The following is a 12,792-nucleotide window of genomic DNA, read 5'->3' on the forward strand; positions in this document are numbered from 1 at the left end:
GATCTTGAAAGTGGCGAGGGAGATGGTCTTGCTTGAATTTTGGATACTGCAACACAGGAGGGACTGAAACTCTATGCAATGAAAAATGTAGGCAGGTGATTTCTGACAATCTCTTGTTTTGTCCGACCAACAGCCCCAAAAGAATATCCGCTTCACCCTTATACATAAGAAATAAATTTGATATATAATATTAACTATTGGTTGAGCAGCTGGAACCATTTTGAGAAACATTTCTCACATAATGACTCGGAACAATAAATTGATTGTCAGTGTGAAAGTTGATTAATTTCAGATGCAGGCTGATGCTTCACTACTGGATTAAAGCTCCAAACAATAGAGTTTAATACAATGCACCTATCTGTGGAGAGATAATGAGGGAGAGTGAGATGGAATTGTTTTTCATGAGGAGATTAAATCGAAATTGCTTTCCCATTGATCAATGAATGTCTGGAATATTAAAGACGCCATGTTACGTTTGAGGAATTTTAGTGAATGGATGGTTATTTGGTGTGAGGTTGTTAAGGGAAACAACTCACAAACCAGGAAAGACTTAAGGTCGTGGTCATGGAGGTGCTCGGCTTAATAATTCATAGAAAAATCAGAATGGCAAAAATGTTGAAGGGCTACATATGCTATGAATACATGATTCACACAGAATCATATGTGGTTCTTTGATAATCCTCCTTCAAATGCATTGTCATGTGCTCAGATTTGAGCTTCTTGCCTGCCGGCTTCACTGACTCCATGTTTTATTAAATGTCTTTTTCAAAACGCTCATGGTTATACATTGCTATGATATGGTGTGCTATTTGTGTGTGTGGGCATTTGGATACAGTGCGTCATGTAGAAGTCTGTCCCAGCATTTTCTTACACACCACCGTCATCCCTCACCTGCCTGTTCTTCCCTCAGGAGCAAACTCGCAGCTGGGTGCTGGGTGCAACAGCATGTTTCCCCTGCAGCTGGACCAGTACACGCGCACTGATGCATGCACACACACACGCGCACAAAACTTAAATTACAGAGACGCGGTCAGTCAAGCGAATAGACTGCTTCAGGAAAAGATAGCTTTCAATTTTGGTCCTAAAACCTAAAAACAAATGCAGTGTTACGAGTCCTCTCGTCTCACACACTCACACAGAATTCTTTCAAAAGTACCATCTGTCTGCTCTTATTGCCACAAAGGAGTAATCTTCAAGTGTGATCTCTAAGAATTACAAACAACCCCTGGAACAGAGTCAGAACTGGATTACTCTCTGTGGCCCTGCTGTGCTGCACCACAATAAAGAGGATTGGTGTCGAAACCGGACATACGGAAAAAGATAGGGAGGAATCATTCTGATGTTATGAGACAAAAAAACGTTTTGACAGTGAGCTCAGGATGTTGTTTGTGTGTGAGTGGTAAATAAAAAGATTGATTTGTTTTTTTAAATGTGATATGTAGCCCCATCCCTTAAAAATCCTCTATGTCGGGTTAGGGTTAGGGTTAGGGTTAGGGTCCACTCTATGGACGACATGGCATAGAGATTATCCCTCTGGGTATTACACTTGTGACAACACTCCTGCTGTCAATGACACCGGACATTTTGAGGGAAATAGTGTCCACTCAGAATCTGCAGAGCATTTGCTTTGATCTTTAAAATTGGATTTTAATCTAGTGTTGCACTTGTAGGTGTGCGTGCAGAGGTATTACCTCCAGATGCTGCCACCCTCAGTACACAAAGTTTGCAGATTGCCTCATAATATTATCTGGTTGACAATTGGTATTCTGGCTAAATCTTTGCTTTCCCCTTTGATACCAAATCCTCCGCCTTGTCGCTCAACTCTCCTCTTGTTATGTAATCTGGTCTCTACTACTCTGTGATGTGACTCCGCAGCACTTAATAATTGCGTCTGCCTAAGTAATAATAATTATTTTACAATTTTTTTTTTTTTTTAATGAATGTGGTCACTATATCACCGGTGCATAAAATTGGGTTTATGTCACTAAAAAAAGAAAAGCCTCTCGGCAAGTGACTGTATATAATCATTGCGTAAACCAAAATTGCAAATCACTAGTAACACTGTCTCTCACACTAACTCCAGTCCAATCTGTTCGTTCAATTAATAAAATTTGAATAAATAGGCGACCAGTGCTCTGAAATAGCAGTGCCGGGGACTCATTAATGTAAGTGGATGTCCGGATCCTGTTAACAGGTCGTTCACATCAACGTGCGCATTCAGTGAACTTTGAATAACTAGGTGATCACCTCTTTTTCATGGTTCTGTGGACTGATTCCAGCAGCCGGTCTTTTTACTTCAATTACTAAAGGTCACTTTTAAGGTTCCAGAAAGTAAAGTGCAACCAGCATTACCAAATAGACCATTCTAAAAGAGACTGGTTTAGAATGGGCACTGTACTAGTTTTACAGAAGCTCAGACTCCAAATAATTTGTTCTGGAGTTACTAAGGAGAAGCAGTGAAACATCAAAGCACCTCTTTCCCTATTAGGTTGCAACACAATCTGCCAAATGGAGTGTTTACTTTTGTTTTTAAATGTCCAGGAATAAACAAACTCCATAAAAATTGGTTAGCAGGTTTACTATTTACTACTGTAATTTGTATTTTAAAATATTCAGGAAAAATACTCCATATGCACAAACAACAGTAAATACAGGCATTGATACACTAGTTAACCAGTAACATTTACTCACTAAGAGCTGCAGTGGTGAGAGGAACAGTAATGTTAAATCACTTCTTTTGAATCTTTTTATGACGTTAGTGAGTAACTGTAGCGTCTAGCCTGCTTTGAAGAAGTAGCGCTGGTCAGGCGGTTTATTGATACGCTTTTTCTTATAAGGACAACATTGTCTGAAGCTCACTACCATCAGCTCCCAGCCAAAAAACATCTTTGGCGGCAGAAAACATAAGCTGCAATTTTTTATTTCTTTTTTATAAGTGATTTCACTATGAAGAATCATATCAGTCCCTCGGTTATATCAGGTGTTTGAATTGTGTGTGTGCTTGCTAAAACCGTGTGGGTGTCTTTGTTTGGCACTGTTGGAGGCATAGACGCTAACACATTGGGGTCACATTAGTATTGGAGGAAAGGCTTCTATGGAGAGCCTACTCATGTCGTTGCACACAGTGAGCCAGCTCTTACAGCCGCTCCGCCGCTCACGTCGGCAGCCCTGCAGCGCCAGCTTACATTTACGAGGAGGAGGGAGAAAAATATGGTGATGTCATCTCTACGTCTCGCTCCCTCTCTCCCTCTCTCTGTCTCTCGTTCTCTATTCATCTCTCTTTTCCTCTCTAAAAGGCTGTGTTGTGAATGTAATGGTGCTTTCTGCTGCCCGAGCTACACGAGGTAGGTCCTTCATTCAACCCTCTTCCCTGCGTGCCCTCCCTTCCTCTGTGTTTTATGGGTTTCAGTGTAAATTCACTCGATCTGGACAGACGTAATGATTCCTCTGTGTAATACTTTGTCACTTTTGTGGCCTTTTTTTTGTGTGACCGTGTTTTGTACGCCTGTTGGAAAGCTCCGTTTGGGTAACAGATGCTAATATATTGGGGCCACATCACAAAGCAGGATGGTAACGTGTCCGGATCCCCCCCCACAGCTGTTCAGACTGTCTGTGTCGAAATCCCAGCCTGCATGAGAAGGTGATTCATTTTTGGTAAAGCTGCTGACAGCACCGCTCACGTTGATGTGTTGTCAATGAGCTTGTGTTCCCCTTGTGCCATTTTTCTTTAAAGGTCATTCTTGGGTCACAGGACTACCGCCTGCTGCTGTGACCTTTGAGCTCTTAACCTCCTTATGATGTCCGCAAATTCTTTCAAATGTAAAATGTGAACGATTGCACCTGTAGACTTGATCAGCTTTACATCCTTTTCTTGGTTTTGTGTTATGTAAGAGGTATCTCACACACAACCTGACATATTGTTCATCTCGGGCTGTGTGCGTCATACACATATCCAGTGTGCTGCTCTGTAGTGGAGCCGGAGCTTTGTGGTCTCTGTGATTTTCCTCTCTGTTTCTGTGGCAGTAATGGTTTTGTGCAGTTCATTATGAGCCAACAGTTTCAGTGCAGGGCTTCTCCCGACAACGGGATTCAGTGATCTGAGGTCATCATAGTCTCCTTGACACCACTGAAGTTCTCACCCTCCTCTTCCTCATCAACATTCACATCACATGTCTGATAAATAGATTTCTGTGAGCACAGAGTCACCTTGTGGAATTTGAAAGTGTTTTAATTTGGCTGGTGCTTCACATGCCCTCTTCCCACATTAAAGAGGGATATTCTAAAAAGAAAGGAGTCAATATCATGCTGGAGTTTTTTTCTTTTAGCTATCAGAGATAGTATTAAAGCATGACAGGAGGCTTGATTAAATATGGAGAACCAATTACACACTCATTATATAATCCTGAATCTGGATATGTGTATGACCTCTTGTTGCAAAGTACTCTGTTTGTTTGTGTGCAACATGTTGTGTTGTGGCAAGGTCATGTAAAGTGACTCCACTGGAGTTAATGTTGCACATGAGGTGATACTGAAAGAATGACATTGGATTGCCATGAGGCGTTAATCCAATTGGGGCATGATGCTGTTGCAGAAGGCCATTTGTTTGATCAGTAATGTATGTGTACCCTTGTTGGCTGAATTTGATGCTACATCTACAATAGTTATTTCAGAAATCTATTTTGCTACATAGCAACAGGGTCACCACTCTGGAGATATTTGGAAGCACTGCTGGTCCTGTTTTTGAAAAATCTGGGGCAGTGTTGGTGTCAAGATCAACAGAAACGTTTGGATATGATTTTGCACTTGTGTTTGCCTCCTAATTGGTTCTAATGAGTCACGACTTGACTACTAGTGGTGAGTGCAACATGAATATTAACCCTCACTGTAACCATTCCACTTTGTTGTCTGTTCCAGCGAAGTAATACCTGCTCCTACTTTTAGCCATTACTGTTCCTAGTATTTTGTGGACAGAGATTATTTCTGATAAATAGTAGATTTGTGGAAATTTCTCAATTGTTAGATGCATTGCGATGCAGATGTTGACGATTCTGCATTGATTCAGAGACAGAACAAAATCAAATTTTTTTTTTTTGGTATACGTTCATTGTTTTAGCAGTGTCCTGGCGCTTCATAATTATCACCAGTGCTGCTTCAGGATCAGGACAGACGCTCATTAAAGGTCCTGCCTTCCTTTACTGAGTCTCCTGTCGGAGTCTGCTTTACTTCTCACTCCCCCTCTGACCTTTGCTCACTTTACACTTTAACAATAAACACCATCAACATCACTGATCACAAGTTATTAGGACACGTACAGGACTGATGGTTACTTTATGTGTTTGTTCGATCCGCTCTAGAGTTTAAGAGACACATGTAATGTAATATGATGCACAGAGTCAGGACATCAGTGTTAAAGTGACCGTAACAATCCGGAGTCATAATCTGACATCATCAATTAATTACTAAATACATGTGATTATCAGTGTACAAACACACACACACACACACACACACACACACACACACACACACACACACACACACACACACACACACACACACACACACACACACACACACACACACACACACACACACACACACACACACACACACACACACACACTCCTGCAGACAGGAGGTGATATGTTCTTACCAAAACTGTCTCCTTACACTGAACATTTATGCTATTTTCTCTATTGGAGCTGTATTACTACATGTACAGAATAATTTCTATACATTTATACTACTCTTGTCACGGGGTGAAAAGTGATTACTATTCCGGAAAACAGTGCGGGATGTCTTTGGTCTAGCCTGGCAATCCTCCTCCTCTACTTTCGTGGTTGATTAATATTCATCTCTCCCTGACCTACATGGATTAATTCTGTTTAAAGACGTCTTCCCCTGAGCACAGCACCAAACTGGGACAGGCGGAAGATTACAGTGGACAAGGCAACTTTTTATTCACCTGCCCTCTTCTCTTTCGCAATGAGAGCACTTATGAAAACACTGACCATCAACCGTTTATCCCCAAAGAGTGTGGATGTGTGTTTGATTTGGGTCTACAGCTAACTTTATCTGTAAAAACTGATGCTCAGTAGATTTGCTCACAGTGGCGAGGTGATGACAGCAATATAACTCGCTAGGACTGCAACCACTGAACATGTTCAAAGAGTCGGCTCCTTATAACTAGCCTGTTGATCTTGAGAAGTACACAGAGACTGTGACAGCTGACATTAGGAAGCATATTGATGATGTCACAGTCATTAAAATTGCCAGCTCAAGGTCAAACCAGACGCTATTAACTGACAGCAGAGGTTTGGGCGATACTGAGGATCTGAGATGCTGAATTCAGACATGGGAAAAAGAAGGCAGCCCTAAAATCAGCAAGAACGAACCTGTCACGTGGCATCAGAGAAGGAATTGAATTATGCAGAGAGAGAGAAGCAACAGCCATTATGCTGACAGGAGGCACACAAAGCGCTCGTTGAAGGGCATCCAGGCCATCACAGTCTGCAAAGCCCCAACATAGACTTGTGGCAGTGACGCCTCCCATCCAGATGTGCTTGACAGTTTCAGGGCACAGATTTCAGAAGTTAAATAATTGGACTGTATCACCAGGTTCACTACCAGGCATGTGTCTGTCAACAAGACCCTGTCATGGGTTGACCCCGTAGACAGCAGAAGAACTTTACTAAATCCCAGGCTATGCCCACACATCCTCAATCCTATCTGGCCCAAAGAGTCATCCCCAGATGCATCAAGTTAAGCACCATCATCCGGGTATCTAAGAAGACTTCCGTATGTTGTCTGAGTCATTACGGGCCCAGCACACATCTGTCATCACAAAGTGCTTTTCGAGGCTCATCCTGTAGCACATTAAGTCCAGGCTCTCCTCCACAGTGGACCTCCTACAGTTTGCTTATTGCTCCAACTCCTCCTCTGAAACATCCGCCCTCCACCCATCCATGGAACACCTGGAAAAAAGATTGCATATTCAAAGATTTTAGTATTAATTGATAAGCTGAGCTTGATCCCTGCACTTCCTCACTGGCAGGATGCAGTTAGTCCAGGTCAGCAGCTCTACACCTCTAGCAGCAGCACAATGAGCAGTGGCACTCCCCGGGGCTGAGTAGTCATGCTGCTGACATATGACTGCGCTGCATCATCCAGCTCTTACCACATGACTCGGGTTACTGATGACACAAGGGCCTTATCAGCAACAATGACAAAACAAATTAAAAAGAAGAGGTGGAACTAAGAGTACCATGGCGTAAGACAAATGTGCAACCCAGCCATCCTGCTGGAGGTGCTCGAGTATAAACAACTCCTCTGCCAGGCTGTATGGGCCTTTTCACTTTAACTGTGGATACTTTAGTGCTTAATAGTCAATGGTAAAACTACTTTATTTTTAACATACTGTTACTGTCTATGAAACTGTGCTCTGTCTGCAAATGCCAAGCTTTAGGGGGCAGTTCTTGGTCTCCACCATTTTTGTTCAGACTGTTCGCATAACTACTGGATGGACTGTCACATTATTTTCTGAATGTTAATATAAATATTATGTAATTTAGTATCAAATGTCCACCAGCAGAACTGAGATAAAGAAATTGTTGAACCTGCTGGAAATCAGCATTTAATATTGTCTCCCAGGATCACCAAGTATCCCACATGCCACTAGCATATAGCGTTAGACTCTTGTTTAGTCATAGTATCTCACCTGCCTGTTTCCCCATAGTTCATCAAGTTCACATCCTGGAGCTCGTCTGTCATCTTAATTAGACTTGTTGAAACTTAGCCTGAGGCTGAAGATTCAGGCGTCTGAGTTGCCAGCAGGAGTGTCAACGAACCTGACACCCGACAATTTATAAGCAGACACAGGTGATATAAGGATTGTTCATGGGTTTGGACAACACATTTTGAAAAGCCAAATTCAAACAAACACAGGATTTCAGAATGTATACAAGATCACTTTTACCTCATTTAGATTTAACTCTTTTCAGCAGCACATCTTTTCCTTTTACGATGAAAACAAAAAACCTTTGTCCTGAGAGGTTCTTGGTGGACATTATCTTGAAACTTTCATCAACACCGAGCAGAGGTGGGGGCAAAGTAGAGGCCTTGCACAGTATTATGAGAGTGGCTGGCAGTCGTCTCGAGGAGTGGTGATGAGAGAGATATTGAATATTTCGACGAAAATATAAAAATTGCGAATTGCCTTTGCAGTGGTTAGGTTTTTGAATCATATGGGGAAAACGTCTGGGACCATAACGCTACATTGTTACGATCCCATATTTTGCCGTGTCTCTGATTCAGCATTGTAGCTCTGTGTGTGGTAATCATTTTCAAAACACTCAGCAGTGATGGGCCACGATAGCTTTTGCTGTCGGGCTTTCAGCGCGCTGCTTCTCCCTTTTGAGAGCAGATAGTAACATCTCTACAATCAGCTTAGGGTCCTGAAATGATTGCTGTCCCTGCCTGCCCTTGCGCAGGGCTCCACTGTTAATCTGAAAACAATCAGAATCATAGTGTTTACTGCAGCAGATTGGGGAGAAAACAATAGTTACAAGCAATCCAAACCAGCATTTTCTAAAATGCTTTTATAATCTTCAGACCTGTTTGTTTTAGGCAAAACACCCCACTTTAACTTAGTCTACATGCATTATATTTTATGATATTTATATTGGAAGCATAATCACAGCAATTCGCCATCATAATGAGGAGTTTAATTGGACTATAACTCCTCTGGAAGGCAATCAAGTCAAATTCATAACCACAGATAAAAAGATTTGTGTCAACTATATCATTCTGAAACATTATCTAAAGAAGAAAACAAGGTAAACAGTGGTTAGTCTAAAATAGAAGATCCAAAGGGGCAGGGTTTGGCTTAAATAACCCTTGAGTCAGAGGTTGGGTTTTCCAGGGAATTTGTGATCTATTACAGATACAGCCAATGATGCATGTTCATATACCCTGTATTTATATGCACTAAAGTAGAAATCAATGACTCAACTGAAAACACATATCATTCTGTTGGTTCATCTGTTTTTAGCGAAATATTACTCAGATGTTCCCCGTTGTAATTTGGCTCAGTGGAAAAACCCTTAAGCCAGTGTTTCCGGCTTTGTTTTGGGGCCACTGCCAAGCCACAAGTTTAGGATTCCCTGTGCGTTTTGCCCTCTATCTTTGGCAATGAGTCATAGCACTCAGGTCAGAGACTGTTTTGGCCGGACTAAAAGAGATTATGATGTGCCATCTTCTGTGTCTGTCACTGGCTCATCCTTTGTTTATGAAATTAAATCTCCAACACACTTATTATTACAGTTTGTTTAAAAAAAAAAAAAAAAAAAAGAAGTAAAGTGTGCATAATATTCAGACATTTAAAGAACAAGATTAACAGTCACAGCTATGCGGCTCAGGTTACTCGGATGCAGCGATACTTTGTGCTACAGCATTCTAATACACATAAAGACGATGTTGACATTGATGTGTTGCAGGTATAATGTAATCATCGAACCGTGTTAGTGTAGGGTGCCAGCTTGTTAACATTTCCTAATTAGTTCTTAACACAAGGACAGCTGAGTCAATTGGGGTTTATAATTAATTGTGCACGCAATTGGTCAACCTGAGTATTAGTTTGTGCTACAACGGGTAATAGAGCAAAAGTGATTAAAGGGATCACCGAGGTGATTAGATTTCATCTTGTGGGGAAGATGAATGTCAACATCAAATTAAATGGTAATCCATCCTGTAGTCATTGAGATATGCCATTAAACTTAGAATAACGGTATATTTTCAGAAGAGTAGCTGTGAATAGAGGGCAGCAGTGAGGTTAATGTAAATTTGGTCATAAATATAGAGGTGGTAGTGAAATTGGATGCATATGTTGCACGGTCTCTCTAGATTAGTGTGTCAACCAAATGCAAACGATGTAAGTCAATAGCAAATATCTTTCTGTAGGCTCAGAGATAAAAGAAAGTATTTCATGTGTCCTGGTAGTAAATTCAATTGTCATTGCCGCAGCACACACTATAGAAGAAATGCCATAATGTTGCAAGTCTTGATGTGTCGGTTATTTTCCCAACTCAGCCGCTTGGCCGCTGTTTCGGGCTGAGTCATGGTCTGATTGCTAAAGCTGGTTTTGAGAAAGAGTGGAAAGCATCTGTCTTCGGCGTGTCGGGTCCTTGAGTGTTGAGGCAAGATGAAGTGTGTCTGTTGGCTGGAGACAAGAGGCCATTGGAGTGTTACATTAGTTGAATGACTGATGAGTGTGGGGGGGTTGGCGATCATCTCACTGTCAGGATGTCTGCATGTCCTCTGTCTGATAGGAGGCACTATTTGTCCCTGAAGAGTCTCCTCAAACTGCTTCCTTCCTGCAACCTGTCCTCCAATAGCTTCTTGGCACCTCTCAAGGGAGCTGATATTGGCAAGAGCTGCATACACATACCATAAATGCTAATGCAAATATACCACATACTCGTGGTTTCCACAACAGTTTTGTGGAAACTATATTGAATTATTCATTTAGTTGGCAGTTTGCGAGGTACATCCGTCTAAAACGAATGCAGGCTGATCTTACAGTAATAAATCTTGGCTTCTTGACAGTTTTAATGTGCAGTTTGTGTCGAGGTTAGCGAGCCTTGATTAAAGAAACACCTCTGTATAATGTGATACAGTCAAACAGCAGCACGAGCTACATCCTCCAGACTGATCAGTTGAATCGGTGCCTCTATAGTTCCAAAAAAACCATTAGAGATTCGATTTTTTCCAGAACTGTTGTATTAGACAACATTTGATTTACACGTTATTTCTCTGTGAATGTTCTCTGTACAATACAATTCTCATCCTTCTCTTATTTCCTAGAATCACCTGAATTGCTTATACCCCCGTATCTTTTACAACGAGTCTGTGGATTTGATGCTTTGAGGTTGAAACAGGCTTTGAGGCCTTTATGGCACTGTTTCAGCGCTCAGATTGACTTTAAATGAGATTGCTCTTTCTTATGATCAAATTACTGGTCCCTGCTCAGTGAATAAAAGCAAGCAGGGATAAATTAAATAATCTAATTTCAACCTTTATATCTCCAGGACAGGGTGACTAAGCCTACTTGCTTTTTTTCTAAATCCAAAGCCTTTTACTTGATGCCACTGAGTTGAGGTTTTTATTGGTTAATACCAAATAAAAATGGTGTGTTCTGGTGCATTTAAATGTGGTTTCATAAGAGGACTGCTGCATAAGTTGACCTTGAATTGATTGAAGCAATATTTTACAATACATGCTATGCAAGTTATGTTTTGGGGTAATTCAGAAATGTGTCATGACATAGTTTGTCCTGCAGGACCTGCACAGACTCCGTAGTTCACAATACTCTCAGCATGGTCTATAACACATGAAGCAGAATATCCATCACAGTGTCAAGTGGTCTTCATGGTAAGTTGCTAATTAGTTTGTGAAATATATCGCTGAAAAGTTAATAAACATAGCCCCGTCATTTTTCATTTTCAGTGTAGCTCCAAAACGCTTTACAGAAGAGCTACTGTGGCACAAGTTGAAAGAAAAGTTAACGGCTGTTAGAGGAATGTGTCTTAACACAGGGCATCACAGCCAGCTGCTAATGGGCCTGCGTAGCTGGTCACTGCCTGAGATGATCATAAGGTTTTATCTCATAATTGTGTATGCCTGTTATGCAGTGAGGTATTTTTTTCTAATAATCCTTGGTCACCTCGGGTCATAATACTACTAAAGTCTCATGTGGCCTCTTTGCTCCCGCATGCAGCCTCCAATAGGTTGATCAGGTATAGTCACAGGTGGGGCCACAGAGTTTATACCATTGTAATATCCAATATAAAATAGCAATCAGCATAAGTGGCTGTCTGCCCTAATCTTGAAAGCATTTTTAGGACAGTGATGTGTTGGTACGCAGCTGCTCTACGCAAAATAATCTCCTTAGCATCGAGGGTAATTAACAGATGGTCTCACTTAATCGTGAACTCGTGTTGAGGCCTTAGCTGAGAGTTGTATTTCCTGTGGCAGATAGTGGGGTTGAGGCTGTATTTTGCAGTGGCCAAATAGAAGCAAAGGAACTATGGGTAATGAGTCCTGGGTCTGAACATGTTGCGGTTTGTGTGCTTCATGTTTGGGCTTCAATCAGCTCCATTTCCCATTAGTGGTCAACTTGGGAATCCAGAGTTTCTATCCCTGGTCTTGGGGCCGCCTCTTCACTTTTGGGTTGCAGATTTTTCAGGACTTTTTATTGTAAGTCTCTTGGTTGTATTTGGCCTTAGGATGTATTTTGTTTTGTTCCAGTATAGCTGCTGACAGACTGTTGACTAACTGGGGAGTCTCAGTTTGCATTAGAAATTCAGTTTGTTGTCTAGTAGATTCCTTTTATGCCCATGTGAACTTTTGATCTGACAGATGGAGTAAATATACTAAATATTCAATGTTTCTGTTTGAGCATGGAGTGCAGACACCGCCATACAAACTTCGGCAATCTTTGCGACACAGGAAGACGGTACTTCCAACTCATGTGAATCTTTGGTCCAATCATGATGTAGTGATCCCGCTTGCAGTTTAGGTTAGGCCAGTTTTATTTGCTCAAGAGGGAGAATAATGCTGAACACATGGACACATTAAACAACTTGGATGAGGACTTTATCAGAGTGCACAATGTCTTTCGTGTGGTCACTGTTGTCATATAATGAGATTGTATGGTATGTAATTCTAGCTATGACTTGTCAGATGTCCCGTTTAACAACCCTTTATCTTTAATGGGGGGTCTAGAAACAGATGCCA

At 41.4% G+C, this 12,792-nt stretch overlaps 1 protein-coding gene across 2 annotated transcripts in view; it reads left to right on the plus strand.

Moving 5' to 3' along the window:
• Nucleotides 1-12,792, plus strand: part of osbpl8 (oxysterol binding protein-like 8) — a 75,411-nt gene that overhangs the window by 8,301 nt on the left and 54,318 nt on the right. The window lies entirely within an intron of this gene.

This window comes from Limanda limanda, chromosome 1 (assembly GCF_963576545.1).
Source record: "Limanda limanda chromosome 1, fLimLim1.1, whole genome shotgun sequence".
NCBI lineage: Eukaryota > Metazoa > Chordata > Actinopteri > Pleuronectiformes > Pleuronectidae > Limanda > Limanda limanda.